The following is a 19,811-nucleotide window of genomic DNA, read 5'->3' as shown; positions in this document are numbered from 1 at the left end:
TCCCCTCCCCCTTGTCTTTTCATTGTCTGAATCCCTCATTCTTGTAAGTTCAAACTCAAGCGATGTTCCACAGACTATGGGTTCCATCATGCAACCACCTACACACGCAGGCATACATACAAAGAAACACACTTCAACAGAGACACACACTTGTACACACACAAGAAGATAAACTCAGTCACTCACTCAAACACAAGCCCCCTCTCTCTTACACACACAGACAACAGACCAGTCAGACAACATTGCCGCCTCTTTAGGGAACATTTGCTCCCGCCCTCCGTTTCACTGCACATACGTTTGCCATTAAGATTGGCAGGTGCTGTGAGCCTGCCGCTTCTCCCTACTGCTGTAATGTGCCACAGCGAGCTGCAGGGAAAAATACTTCAAACTGATCTCAAAGACATGGAAGCGGTAACTCCTCAAATCCCCCATCCTCACTACAGCACCAGCCAGAGAGGCAAACTTCTCTCTAATAGATAAAGAGAAAGATGGTGATTTTAAATAACAGATCGGTCCTCCCTTCACCCTTGCCCTGAGTTCTCTCCACCTGGAGCAGTACTTTGGGCTGGGGGCTGTAGGGAGGACTTGGCTGGGACTGCAGAGGGGACTGGACTGGTCTGGGGCAGGGAAGGGGTTAATGACACATGTTTGGGCTAATGGCTCCCAGCGGAGCTATCTGCTGATTCAGCCCCATTACATCAGACGCATTAAATATGTCTGCACTGACCGCTGCAGACAGGCCTGCTTCTCCTCACAGCACGCTAATCGGCAGGGTGGCATGTCCCCCATCTCCCAGGTCTCCCCCTCCTGAAGGCCTCCCTACTGTAAAGGGAGAGAATAAAGGAGGGGGACAGAGTGAGAAAGAAGGAGAGAGCAAGTGCGTGTGTGTGTGTGTGTGTGTGTGTGTGTGTGTGTGTGTGTGTGTGTGTGTGTGTGTGTGTGTGTGTGTGTGTGTGTGTGTGTGTGTGTGTGTGTGTGTGTGTGTGTGTGTGTGTGTGTGTGTGTGTGTGTGTGTGTGTGTGTGTGTGTGTGTGGTTCCCCTTTATCACTGTTTAAACCCACGGTCTCGCTCTGAAGACCTAGTCTAGCATTGGCTTAACTTAATAAAGTTAGTTAGCCTAGCTCTGGTCTATCATCGACAGTGTGGCTAATTCTATAAATCAACGTGGCTAGCATTTGGCTAACCTATAGCTATTAGGTACACCAGTGTGGCTAGCCTATAGCTTGGCTAACATGATAAATCAGTTTGGCTACTGGAGAGCTGGCGGCTTGAAGAGCCCAGCTGGCCTCAGTTAGCCTCAGTGTTCCTGAGAGACGACCTGGCAGGGCAGGTATGGGGTGTAAATCCCTACACGAACCCTCACATTAATGTACACTACCACACAGGCATGGACAGACACACACGTGCGCACACACACAAGCACAAACGTGTGTATGCACGCATGTGCGAGCTCGCACACACACAATCTTGATGGCACTCATAACTCAATATTTTGTCGATCCGCTGGACAGGGTTGATGAGAGCGGTTAATAAATAGCAGCATAGCATCTCCGTCTGATTGATGCACACTGAGGGAGGGAGTGGGGCCATTAGAAGACCCATAGAGCATTTCCTGTACACACACACCATCTTTCTCTCTCTGTTCCCCAAACTCTGCCAGCTGCAAGAAGCACCAAACAAACAGCAAGCCCAATAAAGGGGAGCCTAAATCTGCTGCTAGTAGAACAGTGTGTGTGTGAAGGCACAGACATCAATGGAGTCTAACACTCATGGCTTGTTCTCTGCAGACATCCACAAACAAGGAGAAAAATGCTCACATTTTCCACTGTTATTATTACTGTATCTAGTGTCACAGCCGTGTCATTATTCTTGTAAGTAGTGTAAGAAAGGCTAAAAGTAATCCATGTGTTGAGGTGGAGGATGGAGAGGTGGAGGAGGTAGAGGTGGAGGGTGGCCCATCAATCTCTCAGCAGATTAGGAGGAGTTGTAAACATCGCTCTGCAGTGACCCGGGCCCCCCTCACAGGCACATGGAGCTGGGGCTGTAGTAGCTGGGCTGTGTTGGGTTGTGCTTTGTGATCTGGGTTGGTACTTTGGCTTGTGCTGAACTGACATGGCAAGGCTTGGATGTGTTCTGGGATGTACTGGTTCGTGCTGGGGGCAGGAGGTGAGGAGGTAAGGGGCTGGAGGTGAGGGGCTGGAGGTGAGGAGGTATGGGGCTGGAGGTGAGGAGGTAAGGGGCTGGAGGTAAGGAGCTGGAGGTGAGGAGTAGAGGGGCTGGAGGTGAGGAGGCTGGAAGTGAGGGGCTGGAGGTAAGGGGCTGGAGGTGAGGAGGTAAGGGGCTGGAGATGAGGAGGTAAAGGGCTGGAGGTGAGGGGCTGGAGGTGAGGACGTAAGGGGCTGGAGGTGAGGAGGTAAAGGGCTAGAGGTGAGGGGCTAGAGGTGAGGAGGTAAGGAGCTGGAGGTGAGGAACTGGAGCTTCCAGATAGGGAGAGGAGCTGTAGGGACGAGCTGACCTTGTTTAGAACACCTCGCCAAGGTGGAGGGGGTGGGGGCGCTGACCCCGTACAAACCAACCCCTCCCTTGCCCTTGTCCACCCCTCCCCAGGGGCAATCCATCATACCAAACACACACATACAACCGTCTGCCAGACCTAAAACTATATCTGTAGATAAAAGTCTTTAAGTGGGAGTAGAGAGGCAAATGTCAAGGGCTCTTTGGGAGCAAAATGATGTGCATCTCTTTCTAATAAAGCCTGGCCCACTGCATTAAATTACACGCTATCAAACAGAACCAAGACTCAGGCCCATAAAAGAGCTGCTTTGAAACGTCCCATGGCACCGCATAGTCTGAGCTTCCTTAATCACACTGAGACTCACACACACGCACTGCTCAGACCCTCTGTCTGTCTGCCCACTGTCTCAGAGAGAGAGACACACACACAAACACACACACTTGCATGAATGCACACACACACACAAGCGCACTGATCCACTTTTCACTGTTTTTTTGTGTAACCAGTCACCTGTGAGGAGAGCATATCTGTGTGCAAAACTCAAATGGCACTCTATTCTCAGCCTCTGGTCAAAACTAGTGTACTACTACATAAGGAATAGGGTGTAATTTAAGATACAGCTTGTGTATTTTGTATCCCGGCAATAGGAACTTATTCAGTAAGATTGTAAAATGAACCAGCAGTCAGGAAGGCCTAGTTCATCAGCAGTGGAAGAGCTCTCCACAGAATCCCTTTCACATTACCTTCTCTCTGCCTCTCTTTGCTTTGGCACTTTTTCGTCAAAGTGAGGGTATTCCGAGGTTTAAAAAATTCACGAGCCCGGCTTGTGTGTGAGAAAGAGAGAGCGAGAGAGCAAGTGTGTGTGATGCAGAGCATTCTAGAGGGAGCCAGGATTGCGTCCCCTCAGTGAAATTCAATGCCATAATAACACGGTATCCATAACACATCCCAACTACGTTTCCGTCTGTCACAAGAAATGACACAATAAAGGTTCCAACTCCCGTCTACCTAGAGACCATCTCTCAGTCTCCGCTAAACGTGAAACATTAAGCCATTCTTAGAAACGGTCTATTATAACACACAATAGTCTGTATATAGAAGTAAAAGCTGGAGATAAACATAGGCTGGTGAAAAGCAGGCCATCTCTCTGCATTGTAATATAGGCTTGGCTCTCAAAGACACAGATCCTTGGCCTGGGGGTTGTATCAAGTGGCACAAGTCAGAGATTTGGCAGGATAGGAGAGGGTAATGATATACACATGGCTTCATGCTGGAGCCTCAACACAGTAACCATAGACACATGCTGGGGCCTCCTGGGACTCATCAGCAGGGCACAGCTGTGTGCCCGCCAGCAGAATTCAATTAGCACCACTCAGTTGGGGGCACTGCACAGTTGGGGGCACCACTAAGCTACGAGCACCAATCAGCTAGGGACACCACTCAGCTACGGGCACCACTCAGCTACGGGCACCACTCAGCTAGGGGCACCACTCAGCTAGGGGCACCACTCAGCTGGGGGCACCACTCAGCTGGGGGCACTACTCAGCCAAGGGCACCACTCAGCTGGGGGCACTACTCAGCTAGGGGCACCACTCAGTTGGGGGCACAACTAAGCTAGCGGCACTATTCAGCTAGGGGCAATACTCAGTTGGGGCACTACTCAGTTGGGGGCACCACTCAATTGGGGAACTACTCAGTTGGGGGCACCACTCAATTGGGGAACTACTCAGCTGGGGGCACAACTAAGCTAGGGGCACTACTCAGTTGGGGGCACTACTCAGCTAGGGGCGCTACTCAGTTGGGGGCACTACTCAGTTGGCGGCACTACTCGGCTAGGGGCATCACTCAGCTCGGGGCACTACTTAGTTGGGGCACTACTCAGCTAGGAGCACAATTCAGCTAGGGGCACCACTCAGCTAGGGGCACTCCTCAGCTGGGGGCACCACTCAGCTAGGGGCACTCCTCAGCTGGGGGCACTACTTAGTTGGGGCACTACTCAGCTCGGGGCACCACTCAGCTGGGGGCACTACTCAGCTCAGGTCACTACTCACCTGGGGCACCACCCATTTGGGAGCACCACTCAGCTCGGTGCCCTACTCAGTTGGGGTACAACTCAGCTGGTGGCACTACTTAGGTGGGGCACCACTCAGCTACGGGCACCACTCAGCTAGGGGCAATACTCAGCTAGGGGCACCACTCAGCTAGGGGCACTACTCAGCTAGGGGCACTACTCAGCTAGGGGCACTACCCAGCTAGGGGAAGTACTCAGCTGGGGGCACCACTCAGTGAGGAGCACCACTCAGCTAGGGGCCCCACTCGGTTAGGGGCACCACTTAGCTAGGGGCACCACTCAGCTACGGGCACCACTCAGATAGGGGCACCACTCAGATAGGGCACTACTCAGCTAGGGGCACTACTGAGTTGTGGCACTACTCAGCTAGGGGCACCACTCAGTTGGGGCACTACTCAGCTGGGGGCACTACTCAGTTGGGGGCACTACTCTGCAAAGGGGCACCACTAAGTTGGGGGCACTACTCAGCTCGGGGCACCACTAAATTGGGGGCACTACTCAGCTAGGGGCACTAATGAGTTGGGGCACTACTCAGCTAGGGGAACGACTCAGCTGGGGGCACTACTCAGCTAGGAGCACAACTCAGCTAGGGGCACCACTCAGCTAGGGGCACTCCTCAGCTGGGGGCACCACCCAGCTAGGGGCACTCCTCAGCTGGGGGCACTACTTAGTTGGGGCACTACTCAGCTCGGGGCACCACTCAGCTGGGGGCACTACTCAGCTCAGGTCACTACTCACCTGGGGCACCACCCATTTGGGAGCACCACTCAGCTCGGTGCCCTACTCAGTTGGGGTACAACTCAGCTGGTGGCACTACTAGGTGGGGCACCACTCAGCTACGGGCACCACTCAGCTAGGGGCAATACTCAGCTAGGGGCACCACTCAGCTAGGGGCACTACTCAGCTAGGGGCACTACTCAGCTAGGGGCACTACCCAGCTAGGGGAAGTACTCAGCTGGGGGCACCACTCAGTGAGGAGCACCACTCAGCTAGGGGCCCCACTCAGGTTAGGGGCACCACTTAGCTAGGGGCACCACTCAGCTACGGGCACCACTCAGATAGGGGCACCACTCAGATAGGGCACTACTCAGCTAGGGGCACTACTGAGTTGTGGCACTACTCAGCTAGGGGCACCACTCAGTTGGGGCACTACTCAGCTGGGGGCACTACTCAGTTGGGGGCACTACTCTGCAAAGGGGCACCACTAAGTTGGGGGCACTACTCAGCTCGGGGCACCACTAAATTGGGGGCACTACTCAGCTAGGGGCACTAATGAGTTGGGGCACTACTCAGCTAGGGGAACGACTCAGCTAGGGGAACGACTCAGCTAGGGGAACGACTCAGCTAGGGGCACTACTCAGCTAGGGGCACTACTCAGCTAGGGGCACTACCCAGCTAGGGGTACTACTCAGCTGGGGGAACCACTCAGTTGGGAGCACCACTCAGCTAGGGGCCCCACTCAGCTAGGGGCACCACTTAGCTAGGGCCATCACTCAGGTGGGGCACCACTCAGCTACGGGCACCACTCAGCTAGTGGCACCACTCAGCTAGGGGCACTACTCAGCTAGGGGCACTAATGAGTTGGGGCACTACTCAGCTAGGGGAACGACTCAGCTAGGGGCACTACTCAGCTAGGGGCACTACCCAGCTCAAGGTACTACTCAGCTGGGGGAACCACTCAGTTGGGAGCACCACTCAGCTAGGGGCCCCACTCAGCTAGGGGCACCACTTAGCTAGGGCCATCCCTCAGGTGGGGCACCACTCAGCTACGGGCACCACTCAGCTAGGGGCACCACTCAGCTAGGGGCAACACTCAGCTCGGGCACCATTCAGCTAGGTGCACTACTCAGTAGGGGCACTACTCAGTAGGGGCGCTACTCAGCTAGGGGCACGACTCAGCTCGGGGCACGACTCAGCTCGGGGCACGACTCAGCTCGGGGCACAACTCAGCTACGGACACCACTCAGCTAGGGGCACGAATGAGTTGGGGCACTACTCAGCTTGGGGAACGACTCAGCTCGGGGTACTACTCAGCTGGGGGCACCACTCAGTTGGGAGCACCACTCAGCTAGGGGTCCCACTCAGCTAGGGGTCCCACTCAGCTAGGGGCACCACTTAGCTAGGGCCATCACTCAGCTAGGTGCACTACTCAGCTAGGGGCACCACTCAGCTGGGTGCACCATTCAGCTGGGTGCACTACTCAGTAGGGGCACTACTCAGCTAGGGGCACCACTCAGCTACTGGCACCACTCAGCTAGGGGCACCACTCAGCTAGGGGCACCACTCAGCCAGGGGAACTACTCAGCTAGGGGCACTACTGAGTTGGGGCACTACTCAGCTAGGGGCACTACTCAGCTAGGGGCACCACTCAGTTGGGGCACTACTCAGCTAGGGGCAATAGTCAGTTGGGGGCAATACTCGGCTAGGGGCATCACTCAGCTAGGGGCACTACTTAGTTGAGGCACTACTTAGTTGAGGCACTACTCAGCTAGGAGCAGAATTCAGCTAGGGGCACCACTCAGCTAGGTGCACTACTCAGCTAGGGGCACCACTCAGCTAGTGCACCATTCAGCTGGGTGCACTACTCAGTAGGGGCACTACTCAGCTAGGGGCACCACTCAGCTAGGGGCGCTACTCAGTTGGGGGCACTACTCAGTTGGTGCACTACTCAGCTGGGGGCACTACTCAGCTGGGGGCACTACTCAGCTGGGGACACTACTCAGCTGGGGGCACTACTCAGTTGGGGGCACTACTCAGCTGGGGGCACTACTCAGTTGGGGACACTACTCAGTTGGGGGCACTACTCAGTTGGGGGCACTACTCAGTTGGGGGCACTACTCAGTTGTAGGAACCATTCAGTTGGGACACTACTCAGCTGGGGGCACTACTCAGTTGGTGGCACTACTCAGTTGGGGGAACTACTCAGCTGGGGACACTACTCAGTTGGGGGCACTACTCAGCTAGGGTCATCACTCAGCTAGGGGCACTACTTAGTTGAGGCACTACTTAGTTGAGGCACTACTCAGCTAGGAGCAGAATTCAGCTAGGGGCACCACTCAGCTAGGGGCACTCCTCAGTTGGGACACTACTCAGCTGGGGGCACTACTCAGCTCAAGGCAATACTCAGTTGGGGGCACCACTCAGCTCAGGCACCACTCAGCTAGGGGCACCACTCAGCTAGGGGCACTACTCAGCTAGGGGCACGAATGAGTTGGGGCACTACTCAGCTTGGGGAACGACTCAGCTCGGGGTACTACTCAGCTGGGGGCACCACTCAGTTGGGAGCACCACTCAGCTAGGGGTCCCACTCAGCTAGGGGCACCACTTAGCTAGGGCCATCACTCAGCTAGGTGCACTACTCAGCTAGGGGCACCACTCAGCTAGTGCACCATTCAGCTGGGTGCACTACTCAGTAGGGGCACTACTCAGCTAGGGGCACCACTCAGCTAGGGGCGCTACTCAGTTGGGGGCACTACTCAGTTGGGGCACTACTCAGCTGGGGGCACTACTCAGCTGGGGGCACTACTCAGCTGGGGACACTACTCAGCTGGGGGCACTACTCAGTTGGGGTACTACTCAGTTGGGGGCACTACTCAGTTGGGGGAACTACTTAGTTGGGAACACTACTCAGTTGGGGGCACTACTCAGTTGGGGGCACTACTCAGTTGTAGGAACCATTCAGTTGGGACACTACTCAGCTGGGGGCACTACTCAGTTGGTGGCACTACTCAGTTGGGGGAACTACTCAGCTGGGAACACTACTCAGTTGGGGGCACTACTCAGCTAGGGGCACCACTCAGTTGGGGGCACTACTCAGTTGGGGGCGCTACTCATTTGGGGGTTCTACTCAGCTGGGGGCACTACTCAGCTGGGGGCACTACTTAGCTGGGGGCATTACTCAGCTGGGAGCACTACTCAGCTGGGGGCACTACTCAGTTAGGGGAACTACACAGCTAGGGGCACTACTCAGCTGGGGGCAACAGTACCGACTATACCTTTAGCAGCACTCAGCTGAGTGTCTCCTGCGGCCAACAGTAACAGCAGCAGAATGAGTTAGGGCCAGCCACCGGAGGACTGGGGGGGTCAAAGATCAGGGGGTGAGGTGGTGACACATCTCCCATAAGTGTGAAGTGTGTGTATTATTTTTGTGCGTGAAAGATAGTGTGGGTGTAGTACTCCATCTATGAGTGTGTGAAAAGTGTGTGTTTGTGTGTGTATGTGTGTGTGTGTTGAGGGGAGGGTTGAGAGAGAGCGAGAGAGAGGTTATTAATTCTCCTGAGCAGCGGCACTCGTGGCAGATTCTAATTAGATTACCCATCTCAGGGCAGAGATGTGAGCCAGCAGGCCGGGCCAGGTAACGGGCCCCCCCGTAACACTGAGGTGTGTGTGTGTGTGTTTGTGTGTGTGTGACCCTGGTGTAGTACACCCACTGTTTATTGGGAAGCATGGCAGGAGAGTACTGACTGGAGAAGCACTAACAACACATATACTTACTGCTGTCAAAGGGTAAAATGTCTGGCTCTTACTTTTTTACATAATACCTTATTTTTCCTGCACACACAAACAGGCATCCACACGTAATTGAATAACCGTGTAACTGATGGGTATGGATTAAGACCATCATGAAATAAAAATAATAACTAGTATTTTTTTTAAAAATTGCCCTAGATTCATTTTAGGATTTTTTTTGTTGTTGTATTAACTTTATTTTCATGTAGATAAACATTACCTAATAGCAGGGAGTGATTACAAATGATTAAAAGTAATTATTTTGCTAACTTAGTCGGTTTAACTTTCTCCTCATCTTTCCAACCTTGCTTTGATGCTTAAGCAGCTAAGCTAGATGCTTGGGGTATAGAGCGGTATAGGCTATGGCACTTCAGTAAAAAAATAGATATATATATATATTTGATGTGTGGACTTTCTTTTATACAATGCACGTTTTCATTGCTTGCTAGTAAATAAATGAGTCGGTCTTCTTTATTCAACAGCAGTCAATAAGGTTGTTTCTGGACAATGTGCCAATCCACTCCAACTTGGAATGGTTTCATTTGATAATGATTTTTTTCTTAATTTACAGTGCGTTCAGAAAGTATTCAGACCTGTTGACTTTACCACACTTTTGTTATGTTACAGCCTGATTCAGAAATGTCTAAATTGTTTTTTTTCCCATAATCAATCTACACACAATACCCAATAAAGACAAATCAAAAGCAGACATTTTTGCAAATGTATATAAAAAAATACTAAATATCGCATTTACATACACTACCAGTCAAAAGTTTAGACACAGCTACTCATTCATGGGTTTGCTTTAGTTGTACTATTTTCTACATTGTAGAATGATAGTGAAGACATCAAAACTATGAATTAACACATATGGAATGAAGTAGTAACCAAAAAAGTGTTAAATAAATCAAAATATATTTTAGATTCTTCAAAGTAGCCATCATCTGCTTTGATGACAGCTTTTCACACTCTTGGCATTCTCTCAACCAGCTTCACGTGGAATGCTTTTCCAACATTATTGAAGGAGTTCCCACATATGCACTTGTTGGCTGCTTTTCTTTCACTGTGGTCCAACTCATCCCAAACTGTCTCAATTGGGTTGAGGATGGGTGATTGTGGAGGCCAGGTCATCTGGTACAGCACTCCATCACTCTCCTTCTTGGTCAAATAGCCCTTACACAGCCTGGAGGTATGCTCTGGGTCATTGTCCTGTTGAAAAACAAATGATAGTCCCACTAATCGCAAACCAGATGGGATGGTGTATCACTGCAGAATGCTGTGATAGCCATGCTGGTTAAGTGTGCCTTGAATTCTAAATAAATCACAGACCGTGTCACCAGCTAAGCACCTCCACACCATCACACCTCCTCCTCCATGCTTCACGGTAGGAACCACTTATGCGAAGATCATCCGTCCACCTACTCTGCGTCTCACAAAGACACGGCAGTTGGATCCAAAAATCTCAAATTTGGACTCATCAGACCAAAGGACAGATTTCCACCGGTCTAATGTCCATTGCTCGTGTTTCTTGGCCCAAGCAAGTCTCTTCTTCTTATAGCTGTCCTTTAGTAGTGATTTCTTTGCAGCAAATCAACCATGAAGGCCTGATTCATGCAGTCTCCTCTGAACAGTTGATGTTGAGATGCGTCTGTTACTTGAACTCTGTGGAGCATTTATTTGGGCAGCAATCTGAGGTGCAGTTAACTCTAATGAACTTATCCTCTGCTTATCCTCTGAGGTAACTCTGGGTCTTCCTTTTCTGTGGTGGTCCTCATGAGAGACAGTTTCATCATAGCGCTTGATGGTTTTTGTGACTGCACTTGAAGAAACTTTCAAAGTTCTTGAAATTGTCTGCAGTGACTGACCTTCATGTCTTAAAGTAATGATGGACTGTCGTTTCTCTTTGCTTATTTGAGCTGTTCTTGCCATCATATGAACTTAGCCCTATTTGTTAAAAGACTATCTCTGTAAACCACCCCTACCTTGTCACAACACAACTGATTGGCTCAAACGCATTAATAATTAAAGAAATTCCACAAATAAATGTTTAACAAGGCACACCTGTTACTTGAAATGCATTCCAGGTGACTACATCATGAAGCCGGTTTAGACAATGCCAAGAGTGTGCAAAGCTGTCAAGGCAAAGGGTGGCTACTTTTAAGAATCTCAAATATAAAATATGTTTATTTGTTTAACACTTTTGGTTACTACATGATTCCATGTGTTATTTCATAGTTTGATGTCTCCTTATACTACAATGTAGAAAATAGTAAAAATAAAGAAAAACCTTTGAATGAGTAGGTGTGTCCAAACTTTTGACTGGTACTGCAAGTATTCAGACCCTTTACTCAGTACTTTGTTGAAGCACATTTGGCAGCATTTACAGCCTCGAGTCTTCTTGGGTATGACACTACAAGCTTGGCACACCTGTATTTGGGGAGTTTCTCTCATTCTTCTCTGCAGATGCTCTCAAGCTCTGTCAGGTTGGGTGGGGAGGGTTGCTGCACAGCTATTTTCAGGTCTCTCCAGAGATGTTCGGTCGGGTTCAAGTCTTGGCTCTGGCTGGGCCACTCAAGGACATTCACTCCTGCGTTGTCTTGGCTGTGTGCTTAGGGTCATTGTCCTTGTCCTTTCCCTCGATCCTGACTAGTTTACCAGTCCCTGCCGCTGAAATACATCCCCAAAGCATGATGCTGCCACCACGCTTCACCACAGGGATGGTGCCAGATTTCCTCCAGACGTGACGCTTGGCATTCAGGCCAAATAATGAAACCAAGATTGAACTAGACCAGATAATATTGTTTATCATGGCCTGAGAGTCCTTTAGGTGCCTTTTGGCAAACTCCAAGTGGACTGTCATGTGCCTTTTACTGAGGAGTGGCTTCCATCTGGCCATTCTACTATAAAGGCCTGATTGGTGGAGCGCTGCAGAGATGGTTGACCTTCTGGAAGGTTCTCCCATCTCCACAGAGGAACTATAGAGCTCTGTCAGAGTGACCATCAGGTTCTTGGTCACCTCCCAGATCAAGGCCCTTCTACCCCGATTGCTCAGTTTGGCCGGGTGGACAGTCTTGGTGGCTCTAAACTTCTTCCATTGAAGAATGAGGCACTGTGTTCTTGGGGACCTTCAATGCTACAGACATTTTTTGGTACCCTTCCTCAGATCTGTGCTTCTACACAAACATGTCTCGGATCTCTACGGACAATTCCTTCAAACTAATTTCTTGGTTTTTGCTCTGACATGCACTGTCAAAAGTGGGACCTGATATGGACAGGTGTGTGCCTTTCCAAAACATGTTCAATCAATTGAATTTACCACAGGTGGACTCCAAACAAGTTGTAGAAACATCTCAAGGATGATCTATGGAAACAGGATGCACCTGAGCTCAATTTCGATTCTCATAGCAAAGGGTCTGTGATTGTATTTCTGTTTTTTAAATTTGCAAAAAAAACTAGAAACCTGTTTCCACTTTGTCATTATCGGGTATTGTGTGTAGATTGATGAGGAAATACATTTTAGAATAAGGCTGTAACGTAACAAAATGTGGAAAAGGGGAATGTTTTCCGAAAGCGCAGTATTGAGTGGACTAATCAAGCTGGGTCCTAGCAAGTCATTTATGTTACAGTCATTTACCGTTCCTATTCTCGGAGTGGAAATGTTGTTTGCAGAGTTCACAACCTGCTACACTTATGAGAAACACGGTTTGGTTTATTTCATAACATAATTTACGCGCTCCATGTGAGCATGTGTCTGGTTTCTCTTTCCTGTTAATGTTGACTGAGCACGCATAGAAGTACATGGCCTACTTCTCGCAAATGTCAAATGTAGGAAAGTGCCCAGTTGGGCTTCTGAGTAATTATTTTCTTCACCTCACACAGTAAGTCAACGTAGTCCGTTTTCTTAATCTATTCAAATGATAATAAATAGTTACAGTACTTGAAAAATATTTCCAACACTCTAAACAGGCTATGGACGTACATGTTGCGTGTATTTGTTTCTATTTTAAGGATTGTCAATTTCATATTCATACTATAGAATAGCTGTCCCCTTCATACTTTCCTTTTCAATTCATTATCTTCAAGCCCACTTTTGGAAAGCCTAATACGTTTTAAGGAAAGGAGAAACATTTGCTAGTGTCTGATATACGCTGGTGGCTTTGATTGACGGGTGCTTTTGCTGGGGTGTGGGTGGGTTTGCTGATTCTCTATAGTCTATTCAGAAAATGTCCCAAAGTAACCTGTCTGGACTCAATCTCTTTAATAAGATTCTATTTCTCCTGTCATGATTTAATCTTGTAAAAGGCCCATTTTCAGTAGCTTAGTCTACATTATTCATCTAATTACGGCGTCCTCGCTTGCCACTGCCATCGAATGACCGCAGTAGCAGGGTTGTGATATGCGAATATTTCGGGGAAAGTGTGAGAACCTATCGGACTTCGTTTGAACAGTTTTGTGCTTCGAAATAGGATCTGTATTTACATTTTTTGATATGCACAAAGGACAAGGTAGCACATATCTTTATTTTGACTCCGTTAATGTTGTGTCAATACGAAAGATCCTCTCCAACCTGGCGTTTCTTAATTTGTTGATGAATATTTATAAGTAATAACCCGAATAATAATGATAATAACGAGGTGTAATGTCTTGTTTCAAAAGGTTTTATCAAGAAGCATATCCCTCTACAGCATGCTCTTACGAATATCAGACAGTGGTGGAAGAAATACCCCATTTTCATACTTGAGTAAAAGAAAATATACCTTAAACGAAAATGACTCAAGTGAAAGTCACCCAGTAAAATACTACTTGAGTAAAAAACAAAAAGTAATTTTGTTTTAAATATACTTAAGTATCAAAAGTAAAAAATAAAGAATAAATATATTTCAAATTCCTTATATAAAGCAAACCAGACAGCATCATTTTCAATTTTTATTTTATTTATTTACTGATAGCCAGGGGCACTCCAACACTCATAATTTGCAAACTTCACTTGTGTTTAGTGAGTCTGCCAGATCAGAGGCAGTAGGGATGACCAGGGATGTGTGTGATTTAGGCAATTGCCCTGTCCTGCTTAGCATTCAAAATGTATGGAGTAAAAAGTACATAATTTTCTTCAGGAATGAAGTAAAGGTAAAAGTTGTCAAAAATAGTAGTAAAGTACAGATACCCTAAAAACTACTTAAGTAGTACTTTCAAGTATTTTTACTTTACACCACTGCAGACACACACATAAACGCACAAGAATTACGGCAAGACCATTACTTATTCGTGGACGCAAACAGATCCATCAAATTATGCCATTTGTGGAGGCAGTCAATAACTTTGTCAATGTCAAGAAGTAGAGCTTGTCTATGTGGAACAAAGAGGGGAGAGAGAAACTCTGGGGATCAGCCAAAATCTTCGACCCCTGCTCCTACCCCCTACCCCTTTCCTTACCTCACCCCTCCATCCCCCATTCTCCCCTCTCACCCTGGCCTCTCCCCTGGTCCCCAGTAATAGCATAATGAAATTGGCAGCCCTGCTTGTTACGCCACTGAGCTCGGGCCATGTAAATAAGCGGTGAAAATGAAGTGAAACACCAATAAACACTGGTCTTCAGCCCCCCCACACACACACAGAAGCATGCACACAGATGCAATAACACACACCAAATACATAAATACAACATCTCTCACCGCAGTACACAACAAACTTTGGGAGAAATGTGGAGGCTGCTTTGTGTGCTTTCAGGGTCAAATTAATAATTTAGCTGAATGTAGAACCTTTTATTGACATTGACATTAATAAAACTTCTCTATATACAGTACTCTATATCCCAAACTCTATAACTCTATATACAGTACCTCACTCACTTTCTCTTTGCATCTCTGATCCTGATTTTTTTTATACCTCATTTCTCTTTTAAAACATTTCAGTCCTTCGAATGACCTGCATCTTGCCTCCCATTACATCCTCTCTCTCTTTCCTGGTGTGTGGAGGTAGTGATTTAGTGGTGTGGGGAGTGATGACTGTCAGAGGGCCTGGCATGGCACTGTCTCAGGCTGTCATACATCTTACCCCACACCAGACCAGAGAGGGGGAGTGAGGGGAAGGGGTGAGGAGTTTGGAGAGAGGACAGAAGGGGGGATAACCACCATCGTTTATGGAGACCAATTCTCTGAGCCCCACTCTCCAGCCAACTTCACAGGATATATTGGACAGACCCACACTACATTTCTCCATCAGCCATTCCCCCTTTTATTTTTACTCTTTTTCACGCTCTCCCCATTCACTTTCCAACATGGCAAGCCTGAAGCTCAGCTCCAGAGAGGTGTAAAAGTAATACCATGTCAACAAGTGCCTCTCACTCTGACCGATATTACACACACACACACACACACAACGGAAGTGCAGTCAATCATCTGAAAAAAGACCGTGAAACACATACACTTTTCCACCAGCCGTGCCAACAAAAGTCCAAGCACAGCAAACCAACACCTGGTAATGACTGTCCCTCCACATCCTTACCTGAAGACACACTATTATAAAATAGGAGGCTGCTTTAATAAGGACATTCTTTTTCATTTGATGCAGGTTGATGTAGGATTCCACTGTCCTGCACCGATCATTTAAGACCAGGACTTGAACCTGCCTGCAGTGCCAGCCTGTGTTATTACCATGCAAACTGGAGAAACATACATTTGATGGCTGTTTAACTGGCTGAGAAGTAGAGGCTGTTAAAACCAGAATGTGCCCACTTGTTCAAAAACATTTCATAGGCAGCCTCACCCAGACGTGTTAAAAGGAGAAGTAAAAATTATTTAAAAGAAAACAGAGAAAATGTGTGAAGGAAGAGAGGCTTGACTTAAGTGGTAAGATAGACCCCAAAGTGCCCTTTTCACTGCTTAAACTCTCTACCTCTCTAAACTGGAGCTGGGGGCAGAGAGCGAGTGAGAGAGAGAGAGAAAGAGAACATGTAGAGTTTGGATCATAAGGGGAGGAGAAAGGTGGAGAAAAGGGAGAATAAGTGTAGTGAGAGAAAGTCTCCACCTTTTTCCCCCAAATTGAGTTCATTTGATAGTTATCTTCATACTTTTGATCTAATGAACTGTCCTTTAACTGCTATGACAAGATTGTTGTACCTGTAAACTGCATGGCAATAAAGCATATTTTACCTTTTTGAGAGAGAGAGCGAAAGAAGGAGATCGAGGAGACAAAGTAGGAGCATGTGGAGTGTGTCAGGCAAAAAGAGAGAGAGAGAGAGAGAGAGAGTGGAAGAGCCCAGCCCAGTTGCCTGGGGAGAAAACTGCTCTGCAGTTGCTGACTCAGGACTCTCTTTGTTTCACTGCGCTCTCTCTCTCTCCCTCGCCCGCTCTCTCTCTCTCTCCCACTCTCTCCCTCTGGTGTGTAACCCCCCCACATCTGCTGTTTTTCCATGCAGCTCTCCTCTCTCTCTCTTTCTTTCCCCCTGTCCCACTCGTGCAGCCTGCCCTCTCACTTTTAGTGACATTTTCGCCATCTGTATTCCGCTAACCATCATAGCTCATGTGACGAAAACAGATAAAGCAGAAAATACTAATACATCTACAATAGTTTTCTCTGCCCTTTTCATGCTCTACTAAGAGCACTTCAGGACTCGAACCACCATTAAGTTTAGAGGCTTTTTATATCGCTCCAGCAGCAGGGAGAGTTTCCAGGCCAGCCATTGGCAGCCAGGCAGGGCACACGGGAGTGGTACAGCCTGGAGAATAGAGACTGATACTTTATAGGGAGGGAGGGAGAAACACAGATGCCAGCCTTACAGGGTCTAAGCTGACAGGGCATCACAGGGAACCTAAAGTCACATACCTTCCCCAGAGAGAAAGATAAAACTGAGGGAATATGAGTGGTGGGATAAGTAGTGAGTTAGGAGAAAGATAGAAGCCAGGGAAAATGGATGAGAGAAAAGAGAGCGACCCAGGGGTGGGGATGAGGAGTAAAAAAACGTGGATTGATAGCAGTCTTGTAGAAAAACTGAAAGAGAGAGATGCTGCTTATAAACAGGGCAAGGTTACCAGGAACAATAGTTTGGTTAAACAGTACAAATACGACCTACGCAGATTGATCAAGATGGCGAAACACAAGTATAGGGACAAAGTGGAGGAGAAATTCAGCAGGTTGGATACAAGGCGTGTGTGGCAGAGGCTCCTAGTGATCACAGATTAAAAGAAGAAAGCCAGCCACATCGCAGTCACCAACGTCACCCTACCGGAGGAGCTAAACACCTTTTACTCATGATTCGAGCAATATGACCCTGAGCTGCAGAGAGCCCCTGATGACACACTCGCAGTCTCTACTGAGGACGTATGTAAGTAATTCAAACGTGTTAACCCTCGCTAGGCTGTCGGGTCAGACGGCATCCCTAGCCATGCTCTCAGAGCATGTGCAGACCAGTTGGCTGTTGTGTTCTCTATCTAGCTCAGGCTGCTATACCCACCTGCTTCAAGATGTCCACTCTCATCCCTGTGCCCAAAAAACCGACCATTAGCACTCTCTTCCATCATCATGAAGTGCTTTGAGAGGCTGATCAAAGACCATATCACCTCCCTCTCTGACAAACTCGACCATCTTCAATTTGCCTACCACCCTGACAGATCCACGGAAGACGCAATCACCATTGCACTGAACACTGCCCTGACTAACCTGGACAAAAGGAATGCATACAGTTGAAGTCGGAAGTTTACATACACTTAGGTTGGAGGTGTTTTTCAACCACTAAACAAATTTCTTGTTAACAAACGATAGTTTTGGCAAGTCGGTTAGGACATCTACTTTGTGCATGACACAAGTCATTTTTCCAACAATTTTTTACAGACAGATTATTTCACTTATAATTCACTGTATCACAATTCCAGTGGGTCAGATGTTTACATACACTAAGTTGACTGTGCCTTTAAACAGCTTGGAAAATTCCAGAAAATGATGTCATGGCTTTAGAAGCTTCTGATAGGCTAATTGACATCATTTGAGTCAATTGGAGGTGTACCTGTGGATGTATTTCAAGGCCTACCTTCAAACTCAGTGCCTCCTTCTTTGACATAATGGTAAAATCAAAAGAAATCAGCCAAGACCTCAGGAAAAAATTTGTAGACCTCCAGAAGTCTGGTTAATCCTTGGGTGCAATTTCCAGACGCCTGAAGGTACCACGTTCATCTGTACAAACAATAGTATGCAAGTATAAACACCATGGGACCACGCAGCCGTCATACCGCTAAGGAAGGAGACGCCTTCTGTCTCCTAGAGATGAACGTACTTTGGTGCGAAAAGTGCAAATCAATCCCAGAACAACAGCAAAGGACCTTGTGAAGATGCTGGAGGAAACGGGTACAAAAGTATCTATATCCACAGTAAAACGAGTCCTATATCGACATAACCTGAAAGGTCGCTCAGCAAGGAAGAAGCCACATCTCCAAAACCGTCATAAAAAAGCCAGACTACGGTTTGCAACTGCACATAGAGACAAAGATCGTACTTTTTGGAGAAATGTCCTCTGGTCTGATGAAACAAAAATAGAACTGTTTGGCCATAATGACCATCGTTATGTTTGGAGGAAAAAGGGAAGCACGGGGGTGGCAGCATCATGTTGTGGGGTTGCTTTGATGCAGGAGGGGCTGGTGCACTTCACAAAATAGATGGCATCATGAGGATGGGAAGTATGTGGATATATTGAAGCAACATCTCAATACATCAGTCAGGAAGTTAAAGCTTGGCCGCAAATGGGTCTTCCAAATGGACAATGGCAAAATGGCTTATGGACAACAACGTCCATTGGAGTGGCCATCACAAAGCCCTCACATAAATCCTAAATCCTATAGAAAATTTGTGGACAAGTGTGTGCGAGCAAGGAGGCCTACAAACCTGGCTCAGTTACACCAGCTCTGGCAGGAGGAATGGGCCAAAATTCACCCAACTTATGGGGAAGCTTATGGAAGGCTACGTTTGACCCAAGTTAAAGAATTTAAAGGCAATGCTACCAAATATATGTATACATTTTTTTTACCCCCTTTTTTCTCCCCAATTTCGTGGTATCCATTTGGTAGTAGTTACGGTCTTGTCTCATCGCTGCAACACCCGTACGGATTCGGGAGAGGCGAAGGTTGAGAGCTATGCGTCCTCCGAAACACAACCCAACCTAGCCACACTGCTTCTTGACACAATGCACATCCAACCCGGAAGCTAGCCACACCAATGTGACGGAGGATAGAGGTACACCTGGTGACCTGGTCAGTGTGCACTGCGCCCAGCCCGTCACAGGAGTCGCTAGTGCGCCCTGCCGGCCAAACCCTCCCTAACCCGGACGACGTTGGGCCAATTGTAAGTCGCCCCATGGACCTCCAGGTCGCGGCCGGCTGCGACAGAGCCTGGGCTCGAACCCAGAATCTCTGGTGGCACAGCTAGCACTGCGATGCCTTAGACCACTGCGCCACCCGGGAGGCTTCCCAAATATGAATTGATTGTATGTAAACTTCTGACCCACTGGGAATGTGATGAAAGAAATGTAAGCTGAAATAAAGCATTCTCTCTACTATTATTCTGACATTTCACATTCTTAAAATAAAGTGGTGATCCTAACTAAAACAGGCAATTTTTACTAGGATTAAATGTCAGGAATTGTGAAAAACTGAGTTTAAATGTATTTGACTGAGTTTAAATGTGTATGTAGACTTCCAACTTCAACTGTATGTGAGGATGCTGTTCAT

At 48.0% G+C, this 19,811-nt stretch overlaps 1 protein-coding gene across 17 annotated transcripts in view; it reads right to left on the bottom strand.

Moving 5' to 3' along the window:
* The window catches only part of LOC118377542 (uncharacterized), a 107,503-nt gene that overhangs the window by 72,272 nt on the left and 15,420 nt on the right, over positions 1 to 19,811 (bottom strand). For all 17 annotated transcript variants that reach the window (XR_008139884.1, XR_008139873.1, XR_008139868.1 and 14 more), the window contains exon 7: positions 728 to 822. The gene's annotated coding sequence lies outside the window, so the exon portion shown is untranslated. The remainder of the gene's footprint in view (positions 1 to 727; positions 823 to 19,811) is intronic.

Source organism: Oncorhynchus keta, chromosome 1, assembly GCF_023373465.1.
Source record: "Oncorhynchus keta strain PuntledgeMale-10-30-2019 chromosome 1, Oket_V2, whole genome shotgun sequence".
NCBI classification, from domain to species: Eukaryota; Metazoa; Chordata; class Actinopteri; order Salmoniformes; family Salmonidae; genus Oncorhynchus; species Oncorhynchus keta.
Note: the sequence above shows the minus strand (reverse complement) of the source record. Positions and strands in the feature narration are given on the sequence as shown.